We start from the raw sequence: 10,860 nt of genomic DNA on the forward strand, positions 1-10,860 counted from the left end.
AAGAGGAGCCCAGATACTTTTCCTCTCTGAGAGGTAAATGCTGTAAGTAAGAGTCCTTAAGCTCCCATCATCCCATCAGCACTGCAATTAGGTTTTCGTCTCCAGCCTGAAAAACATGCACACGGTTGCCAGAGCCTGGCTCAGATGGGTCAGTGGATGGCCAGGGCAAGGGGGCTCTGACCATGGGAATGAGGGATTCTGAAGCAGGAGCCCTGAGGCACAGCTCAGTGCAGGACCATGTCTGGGCTCAGTGCTGGGGGATCCACATCACAGGAGGGGAGCTGAGGGTTGAGCTCCAGCCACTTCCCAGTGATCCCAACTAATCCAGGGAGGGAGGAAATTTCCCATTACCCACCCGGGAGTGATGGGGGCCCTGCACGGTCAAGGTTGGCATCCAGCTCTGTCTGTGCTTTTTCCCATGTGCCGAACAAGAGGAAGACATTTCCTGATGATTTTAACAACAGATCAAAGAACCAAGGGAAAAGTGTGTCTTAGTGGAGTCTTTGGGCTTCATGCCATGAGGACAGCCCTGCCCCTGCTGCTCAGGTTATTCTGGCAAGGCCCAAAAGAGAGGGACCATGAAATCAGACAGATTTTTTCCTTGGTTGGTGGAGGCGGGAGACGGCTCCTACGTGATTTTCTTCTCCTGTTCCTGAAAACAAACCTACTTTGATGTGCAGTTGTGGCCTCTGGGACACAGCAGCTCTCCTGCTGTTCCTGGGATGGTGCAGCTTAACCACTACCCATCCCTTCGGCTCTTCTCCAAAGCCGTGACACTCCCTGAGCTCTAACAACTACAAGGCTTTTGCAACAGAAACCTCGGGCACCTGCAGGAAGCTTTTATGGTCACAGGCATCGAGCTGAACCTGTGTTTTGTTCTGTTCTCCCTGGGGTTAGATTAAAGCACTAAAACGTGTGGGGGTGCCTGTGTAAGAAGCAAAGCGGTGGCAGTTCACAGCACATACTGCTGCAAACGTGCCCCAGGAAAGTGAGCAGCGAGTACCAACCCCCCCCCCATGAGCAAACAGAACCAAAATCAATTTCCCTTTTCAGTCACTGAGGTTTTACTTGCTTGATAACTTGAAGACAAAGAATCTTTCTTCTGTGAAATGTTAGGCGCTGAGAAGTGTAACTTCTGATCCATAAAACTTGTGTGACCCCTCTTTAATCCAAGAGAATAACAGCAATTCAAACCCAATTGGGTAAACGAGCAGTACTTTGCTGTGTGTATAAATGAAACTTCATAAATTATTTAGAAGAGGATTAGGTGAATTCGTGGAGGAGAGCTCTGAGGTGGCTGATGCACATGAACATTGAAGAAGCCTCCGAGACAAAAGATCTGGAGAGGAGCTTTGGACAAGGGCCTATAGGGACAGGCCAAGGGGAACGGCTTTAACCTGCCAGAGGGGAGACTGAGATGAGCTCTTAGGCAGAAGCTCTTCCCTGTGAGGGTGCTGAGGCGCTGGCACAGGGTGCCCAGAGAAGCTGTGGCTGCCCCATCCCTGGCAGTGTTCAAGGCCAGGTTGGACACAGGGGCTTGGAGCAAGCTGCTCTAGTGGAAGGTGTCCCTGCCCGTGGCAGGGGTTGGAGCTGGATGAGCTTTAAGGTCCCTTCAACCCAAACCAGGCTGGGATTCCATGATTCCAGGAGATGTGGCTTGCCAGAAGCTGGGAGGGGACGGCAGGAATGCAGCCACGCTGCAGCCAAAGCCTCTCCCTTCCCTTCTCCCACCATGTCCCTCAGCTCTGTGCCCGGGCAGTGTCAGAGGCCATATTCTCTGCTATGTATTTTGGTCTTGCAAAATTCAACTATTCTTAGGTGAGGTTGTGAGTCATTGAGTGCTTTCAGAATGTTTATTTGTCAAGCCACAGGCACTTAAGTTTACTTCTGAAGCCAGACAGCAGCTCGGAGGAGTTCTTTCTGCCGCAGAAATTACTGGGTGAAATTCCATGGCAAGAGGTCAGCCCTGCCACCTGAACCTCTGCGCGTCAGCTCCTGCCCAAGGGCTGCCACCAGTTCAGGTCGAAAGTGCTCTCATTTTCAAAGGTCAATGTAAGACCAGAAAAGAACAACAAGAACAATGTGGTTTCTTACAGCCTTTCACCGCTCGATTTAGCTTTTCTTATGTGTGGGTTTTTAAGACAGGGATGGGACCTCTGGATTAGATATAAGGAAGAAATTCATTACTGTGAGGGTGCTGAGGCACTGGCACAGGATGCCCAGAGAAGCTGTGGCTGCCCCATCCCTGGCAGTGTTCAAGGCCAGGTTGGACGGGGTTTGGAGCAAACTGCTCTAGTGGAAAGTGTCCCTGCCTGTAGCAGGGGTTGGAGCTGGGTGAGCTTTCCAGAGAACACAAACCGTTCTATGGTTCTATGATTCTATGACTTTCCTAGTTGGCTGTAATGCCTCTGAGAGTGGATGATGGTTTGGATGGTGAAGGAACTCCCTGAGGAAGCAAGTTTCCCTCCAGTAGTGGGATTAATTCCTCCTGGAGACACTGCCCTTGACCGCTCTGCAGTGGGGTTTCTCCCTGCAGCTCCCAAGAGCAGACAGGCAGGAGCTGGGTGAAGCTCCTGCCCCATGCTGGGAGGAGGACAAAGTTGATGCAGTGTTCAGAGCCTGTAGGGATGAGGCCAAGGGCTGATGTGATTGAGTCCTTTTGGAAGCACAGTACAAAATCACCATTGTTCTATATGATGTTATGCTTGTGCCAACATCCATTTTTGTAGGCTCTCTGCAAACTGCAAGCTCCCCCTCTGCTGTGCTCACAGGAGCTGCCTTGTATGGTCTACAAATGCTGAAATCCTGCCCCTTCCACCCACATGTGGCTGGCACAGCTATGGCTTTCTCCAGTCACTTTTTGGTCAAGAGCATGAACAGGGCAAAACGCCTTTGCAAGTATTTGGGTGCTACAAGAATACAAGTATCAGCCTAACCAAGTAGCTCAATTTGGAAGGATTCTATGGACCACGCCGTGATTATAATAGAATCATAGAATAGTTTATGTTGGAATCATACTACTGAAAATCACAATACTTTAAAATAATAATCATAATACTTCAAAACATTAACTGTACACCCACTTTCACACGCCAAATCAAGCATTTGTGCTTCCCTACGCACTCCAGCCTTCAGGATGCAGGTCTTGGGAAAAATGTGGAGGGTAGATGTAACCTCTGTGTCCAGGAGGAGAAGATACGGCCTCCAGAAACTAACCTCGTGCTCATACAAAAGCCGCCAGCCCCGTGCTGTCCTGGGCTCTTCACATTTGCTGGTGACACACGGATCGCTCTTGCAATGTTCACATCAAACCATGTGAGCTTGCCTGTCAAATCAATTTGCTACCGTTGTGTTGCTTAAAAGAAACCACTGTGCCTTTGCAAGGATAAACAAGGAATGCTGTTGCTTATAGTGAGTCACAGCTGGCATTCTGACACCCGTTTATAGACCCCAAATCTACTTAAAGAAAGGGGAATTCTTATTTCAGTTAAACATACATCTTGCAAAGTACAGTTACCATTTTTCCATAAATCTGTTTTCATGGATGTGTTTTCTCTTCCTGCTTTCTGTCTTCCCAGTCTCCAACTGCTGCTTATCAACTAGGGTGTGATTGCATTTCCTATGTTTTGGTACTAAAAAAAAGGGTAGAAGAAATCTGCTACACAGAACATGAATTGCAGAGATGCTCAGCTGTTCTCTGCCTTAGCTTTGGTTTTCTGGATGTTTAGTTATATGGATTTGTCACTCTCATCCAAGAGGTGGTCTCATTAATTCACACTGACCCACCCTGCTGGGAGTTTCTGTGCTTTAGTAGTGGTTTAGTGTGTGATGGTTCAGGGGACAACTTACCCATAACACTCCTGATGAGCTGCACCTAGAGAAGACCATTTCCACAGACTGCTATGGTTCCATCCGCCAAGTTGAGGAGAGAAATGTGACCCCTCAGCTTCGCAGGGCTCCCATGGACAAGGATGTTACTTGTTATGAAACTGCCAACCCTCTTTAAAAGCCAAGCATGGGCATTTAATGTTGAGTCTTCTTGGAGCTGGGAACTCAGGAGACGGACTGCAGTCTGCACAAGGAGACTTTTCATATCCTTTGACACCACCCTCCTGTGACCAGCTTACAGCCCCTTCTTGTATTGACGGATGGGGCAGAAAGGAGGAACCACTCTATTTCTAGGCAACTTAACATCATAAATGCTTTAATAAAGTTTTGTTTTTACTGGAGGGATTCATTCCCTTCGCTCGCATTAGGATGACCTTGACAGTAAGAAAGTGCTGTGTTTGGTTTTAACCCACATTAAGTCTCTGCAATGGGCAAGACACCTGACAGGCATCACTGGATCCCATTCTTCAGATGAGAGTTTCCAGCAGGAGGGAATGGCTGTGTGATGGGTACAAGACCCAGCAGAGGTCTTCTGTGGGGCCAGAACAGACTCATCTGCACCAGAGGGTGATGAGACATTGGCCACAACCATCTGCAGGCAGCAGACTATGAGGCTCAAGAGCCTAGACCTCTTCTCTGTGTGCTTTTGCTCATGCTGACTGCAACAGCAGCTAGTGGAGGTTTTTGCAGGGACACAAAAGGCTCTGTAAATCCCTTCTTGACGTGGCTACGCTGGGGTCATAGAGGCCTTGCTATGGAGTTCCTTAAAAACCTGGCAGAAATGGCTCCACTATGGAGAACCAACTGTTTGTAGTTTAAACAAACCCTCACCTGTATCCTGAATCTTTATAATGGTGGTCTCATGTCTCTAGATGTGGATGTATCCCTCCAGGTTTGCGAGGAATTATAAAATCTCTTCTAGGTGTGTCTGTCAATGGAGATGCTACCAGCAGATGGTGCAAGAATGTGCGGGCTGTGTTTCCTCCTGTTTCTGCTGCCAGGACTCAGTTACAGCTCTGTGAGATGTTAATCCAACCTAAGAACAGAGATGGGGAGATATTTTTGTTTTTTATTTTATATTAATTATGGCTTGAAATACAGCACCTGGCTTCTCATTTGAATTCCTGCCCATAATGGAAAACCGCACTGCCTGTGCTACCAGGGAAGCTGTGGATCCATATGTCATATTAAATGGAGCAGCAGGCTAGGAAAGAAAATACACAGACAGACAAGAGGTGGGGAAACAGCCTAACGATGCAATGGGACCAGTTCCAAAACATCACTTCTTTCTGCAGTGCAGAATTCAGCTTTCAAAGAGACTTGAGGAGAAATGTTGTTTCAGACCTGGCTGCAGAACCGTGTTACCTTCAGCAGATTCTTGGTGCTTTCAGTGCTTCCAGAACCACACTTTATGTTGTTATGAACTAATCTGCTTTATCTCAACATTATGGGTGTAATCATTGTTATTTTCTTTGTTGTAATAGATGCATATGTAGCTCTAGGACGTTCATAGATCACATCCAACTGTGTTTTCTCCTAAGTTAAGAGAGAGATAAATGAGCTGCATACTGCCTGCAGTATCACAAGCTATAAATCTTGATCTCAAAACTGATAAACTCTCCCACATGGAGAAGCACATCATGGTTTGTGCACTGACAAGCACATGATTTGTGGCTCAAACCTCCAAGTTGACATTTGCCTTTTGGAAGCTGAAATGAAAAGGAGCTCATTGCAGGCTTTGCAATGGAGTTTACAGACCCATCGCCATTTCTAATTTATTATTTCCTGCTTTTCCTAAAAACCTCTTTATTTATGGATGCCTAATTTAAAGCTTTCTGGACAACAGCAGGCCACACAGGTCAAGCCTTTGGTCTGGGTCTTATATGGCAGAGATTGGTGATGCTGTAACTCCAAGAGTCCCTCCCGGGTGGAAAGGAGTTGCTCTGTGACCCGTATTAGCAAGATCCAGCGAAGAAGATCCCACCAATGATGAGACATTAGCTCTGCTGCTGCCTCAGCCCCTTCGTTTGACCTCAAGTCACAGAAAGTAATCCTGTTGATTTGCCACAAACCAGGCAAAGCCCTGGAGAGGTCCTGCTCTCAAGGGGACCACAGTCCTACAGAGGCCAAATTATTCCCACGTGGACCAACACAATAGTATTGAAGTTAAATGGGTTATGAAATTATCTCAGATCCTCTGAAAGCAGATGTAGCTCATCAAGCAGGAATAGTTCAAGGTTTGTGATGATCCCAGGCTGTTTGCTGTGGGAAGAGTGCATTTTCCTTTCCATTGTAATAAAGTGAGTGGGACAATTCATTCCTGTGTTTCTGATTGTGAAAGTATCACCAAACAATAAGAGCTCTAAGTATTCCTTTCTATTCCTTCTGCCTGAAGCCAGTCCTGTCTGGACATTATATGGGCAGTATTCTCATGTTTGTGAATGGTTTCTTACCTTTCCTGCCGTAGGGTGTTGGATCGAGAGTCATATTCCTCAGGAGTGGAATAGGTTTTGCTAACGTGAACAGTGGAGAGCCCAGTGTAGGCACAGAGCTTCCTGCATGGAGGTCTCTGGGTGATGGGAGCCTGCTGAAAGAGCACATTGTCTGTGTACAGCTTGCACAATGCTCACAAAATTCAGAGTAATTCTGACAGGATGGGAACCCTGGCAGATTTAAAGGCCTGTCACCGATATGGCTGCAGGGTTTGGAAGCTGCTCTCTCATTTAGGTGTTTCAGCAACAGCTAGAGGTTGTGGAGGGTTTTTCCTTCAGGGAATGGTGCTCTGTGCTGGAGACTCCCTCTAAGAGTCCAGAAATCCAGCCTCTGGGGAATCTGCTCTTTCCAGGCATTTCATATGGTTATTTTTGGCTATGTCTGTGGAGATTTCTGGTCTCCCAGTGCAGTTATTTTTTATAGCATATGGCTGTGAAGTCTATAGTATTAGACATAACTTAATCTTGCATGTTTGAGTGTCTCAGAACTGTACATATGCAATTACTGCCTCTTGCACCTGCTCCCTCTCTGGCCTGTATTTGAAACACCACTGCAAGAAGCTGAAGCTTTGGAGGCTTCTAGACAACAGTTCCTTTATTGAGTGTGCTAAGCCACCATAAATATTTAATTAGGTGTTGCTCTATTTTTAGTTAGATACAGAAAAAAAAAAAATCCTCATTTCCTTACATTTACACAGAACATTTTCCTGCTGGAAAAATCTCCCGCATTGACAAGAAGCCATATTTTAAGAGGGTGCATAAAAATTTGAGAGGGTGAAAGGCTGGTAAAGAGGAGATTGCACTAAGCTCAGGGGTCTCTTCTGTGGCTCTCTGGGTGGGAAGGCTGTTGGATGGCTGGTTTTGTGATGGAGCTGTGCTTTTGGGCAGCAAGGCACTGTGTCGTTCTGGTTGTAGCAGCCACTTCCCAGTGAAAGAAGCTTCTGCTTCTCCTGTGCTTGCTGTCTAAAATAAATCATGGCTTTGCTGGTATTTTTTAATGCAGAGTCATGAATCAGCTAACCAGCCTGTCCTGGGTATGCCAAGGGGTGACACTGCCTCTGCCATAAACCTTCAGATACAATCATTACCTGGACTGTAATTACACTTGATGTATGTGTGTGTATCTATGGAAGAAAGCAAAGACAGAGGTGTGACTGTACTGCCAGATTTAAACAATGAGTCGCTGGAAATGCAGCGAAGATTTCACTCCACCCATTAACCACACAGGTTTCCTAGGAGGGTTTGTTAAAATTAGCTAATTATAAAGCCTCATTTCATGCTGCAAACATTACCTCGTGTCATTTGCCTTGAAATGGCCTCCAGGAGCACACACTAAATACCAAGAATGAATCTTGATTTCTCCCGTAGTTCTTCAAAGGCAGTTTGAGTCTTGCTGCTACCTGTAATTAGAAAGTCAATCTGATTACCCGGTGTGGGCAGCCCATCTCTGCCGTGTCCTTGATTTCATGTCCTGTGGCTTCCCACACAACCAACTTCACCTCTTTGACGTCATCTCTCTTCATCTTGCTGATTTCTACTCAAGAACCATCTGAAAACTCCGCTGTTTTCAGTGGTTAAAGGGCAAGCTTAAAGGACAAATATAAAATGCTGTATATGCAGTGACCTCAAAACCAGCATTTGCTGGCACAGGATGAGAATTAAGTACACTGAAATCAACAGAAACTAATGTCTAATGAATACAAATTGAGCTAAAAAATATCCATATACTGCAAATGGTTTTCCATACAGGTGACAGAGGGGAAACTTAAAGAACACTCAACCAGAATGTCTCGTATATTAACTTTGTCTTTAGAAGCCAGAGGGAACTAACAAGTAGAGATAAAAAATGAAGTATGTGTGGTTTGGTTAAAATAATGATGATAGAGAATGAGGAAGCTCATTGTGGGTATGCTAAGGGAGAGAAATTATTTAGAGCGGGATAAAGGTTATATGTAATCAGATTAAATTACCAACAGAAGAAGTAAAACACATTCAGGAAGGAGGCCTGACATGGAGATCTATCGGGGTGAACAACAGGCTCATCACAGGATGACACAAGAAGCTTCTCTGAATGGAAGCATTTGGAAACAGACCCAACACTGTGGAAAAAGGGCAGGTAAAGTTTGTTTCAGACACGTGCTGACTAAACATTGCAAGAGGTACTTTACTGTCTCGTACTTACTTGATGTATTGGTTAGGTGGCATATGCATTTGTTGATTACAGTAATAATTATACCTATTAAAACTGAGTTGAATGCTTCATTAGCCAAATAAAATGCAATAGACAGAACAAAGCCCTGTAACAACCGTGTGAAAAGCTGCATATACTTCCAGTCTCTGCAAATATACTCTCTGCTAACATCTCCCCTCCTTCTTTCACTCAGTTACGACACCTGAAAGTTAAACCACAAGCCTGTAAATGTTTGCAGCCTAACTTTAAACTAGGACCCCCAAAGTCACTGATGGTGTTCCTAGGCAAAAGCATACCTAAAACCTGTATATGAGGAATCAGATTATCAGACTGTAAAATCCTTGGACACAAATAGTCTTTTATCAGGTTTGTTGAAGCAGATTCCAAACCACACACTTGACAGGGTAGACTTTTATTGAAATGCAGTATTAGTAAGTAATTAAACAGCCTTAGTCATGTCATTTGACTTGAGATCTGTCAGGACTCGCTCTGTATCGAGCACAAGCCTACCCGGAGCAGCTGGACTCCTGCCCTTGGAGTTTATTCCAGTCTGGTTTTGATTCACAGTCAAGCACTCAAGAGATGTCATCCTCTCTCATTACACCACTCTGTTGTCACCACAGTCGTTACTGCCCAGCACCTTCCAGCTCCCTGTGAAGTGACTCCTCATGTGGCCACTCAAACTAGCAGCGTAAAGCAGATTTAATGAAACACATTATTAAGCAACAAAGCATCTACACGACTTCTGAGCACCACCCACCTGGATAAGACTTCCTTACGCATGCTTCTTGTCTCATACAAAAGAACCTCTGTAGTCCTGAGTGTCTACTAACCACAGCAAAGTTAAGGCAATGTTTGCTAAAGCAACTCAGTGTCATGCTGCAGAACCCAGGTCAGGAAATCCAGCAGCTTCCAATGGGAGCTCAGCATCTAGCCAGCTTCAGAGCTCTGTAAATCCCACTAGCCAAGGAAATAAATCTTTAGAACAATATATACCTCGAGAATCTGAACCTTGGCTCCTTGGGTGATGGGCCTGCAATTCTGCAGGCATATGAGGATATTTTATCCTTTACGAGAAAGCAAAATATGTGTAGTAAGCATGCATATGACTGAAGGAGTATATATAATTTCTGCCATAATTCATATGTGTATTTAAGGACATTGATCTGCAGTAATAATTAATTCATGTAGCAACGTGAAAAACATCCCAAAAGGTTGCAAAGAACTTTTCAGAACAAAATAGCTTTAAATACTCGTAAGAAGCACCCAGCTTCCCATTTTTTTTCTTGCACTAACATATCAAATTGCAAAGTTATACATTGCTGTACAGGAAACACAGAAAAAAGCATACACGAGTCATGAGGGAACTGCCTGAAGAGAGGGGAGTAAAATACCCATGGATGTGGATAGGACATTATCAGTGTCCTGGGTTCAGCTCTAACAGTTATTTTGCTCCTTCTTGGTAGCTGGTGCAGTGCTGTGTTTTTAGCTTTAGCCTGAGAACAACGCTGATAACACACCAATGTTTTCAGCTGTTGCAAAGTAACGCTTACTCCTATCAAGGACTTTTTCAGTCTCATGCTCTGCCAGGGAGGAGGGCCACAGGAAGCTGGAAGGAAGCAGAGTCAGGACCCCTGACCCAAACTAGCTAAAGGGGTATTCCATACTACAGCAGGTCGCACGTCGTGCTGTGGTACCCCCCAGTATAGAAACTGGTGGGAGCTACCCGGAAGGCCCAGATCATCCTCCAGGTCAGGCTGGATATTGGTCAGCAGGTCGTAAGCAATTGCATTGTGCATCACTTGTGTTTATTGTTTTCCTTTTCCCCTTTTAGTTTCATATTCTCTCCCCTTGTTATTTCCCTTATCATTATTATTACTGGTGGTAGCAGTAGTTTGTGTTATACCTTAGTTACTGGACTGCTCTTATCTCAACCTGTGGGAGTTACATTCTTTCCATTCTCCTCCCTATCCCTCCGGGAGCAGGGAGGAAGAAGAGGAGTGACCAAGCAGCTGCATGGTTCTGAGTTACCGCTGGGCTTAAACCACAACACTCAGGACTAGCACCTTTTCAAAACTGGCATGGCAATCATGTGTGATTTCATGGTTTGCTTTGGTATTTAGCAAGAGAGCCCAGTGCCATGCCTGGGGATGGCAGCAGGAGCTTGTCCTGGCGTCCTTGGACAAGGGGGAATGGCTTTAAGCACCCAGAGGGGAGACTGAGATGAGCTCTTAGGCAGAAGCTCTTCCCTCTGAGGGTGCTGAGGCGCTGGCACAGGGTGCCCAGAGA

General features: G+C 45.6%; 1 long non-coding RNA gene across 1 annotated transcript; it reads right to left on the bottom strand.

The window, feature by feature from the left end:
• Nucleotides 1-4,678: 4,678 nt before the first annotated feature.
• LOC130599131 (uncharacterized) lies at nt 4,679-7,913 on the bottom strand. The gene is made up of 3 exons (XR_008972164.1): nt 7,673-7,913; nt 6,342-6,472; nt 4,679-5,424 (listed from the first exon to the last, which is right to left on the bottom strand). It is a non-coding gene; the product is annotated as an uncharacterized LOC130599131 (long non-coding RNA).
• Nucleotides 7,914-10,860: the final 2,947 nt, after the last annotated feature.

Source organism: Pezoporus wallicus, unplaced genomic scaffold (genome assembly GCF_028554395.1).
Source record: "Pezoporus wallicus isolate ANWC-B61680 ecotype Strahan unplaced genomic scaffold, APGP_CSIRO_Pwel_v1 contig_8108, whole genome shotgun sequence".
Lineage (NCBI taxonomy): Eukaryota > Metazoa > Chordata > Aves > Psittaciformes > Psittacidae > Pezoporus > Pezoporus wallicus.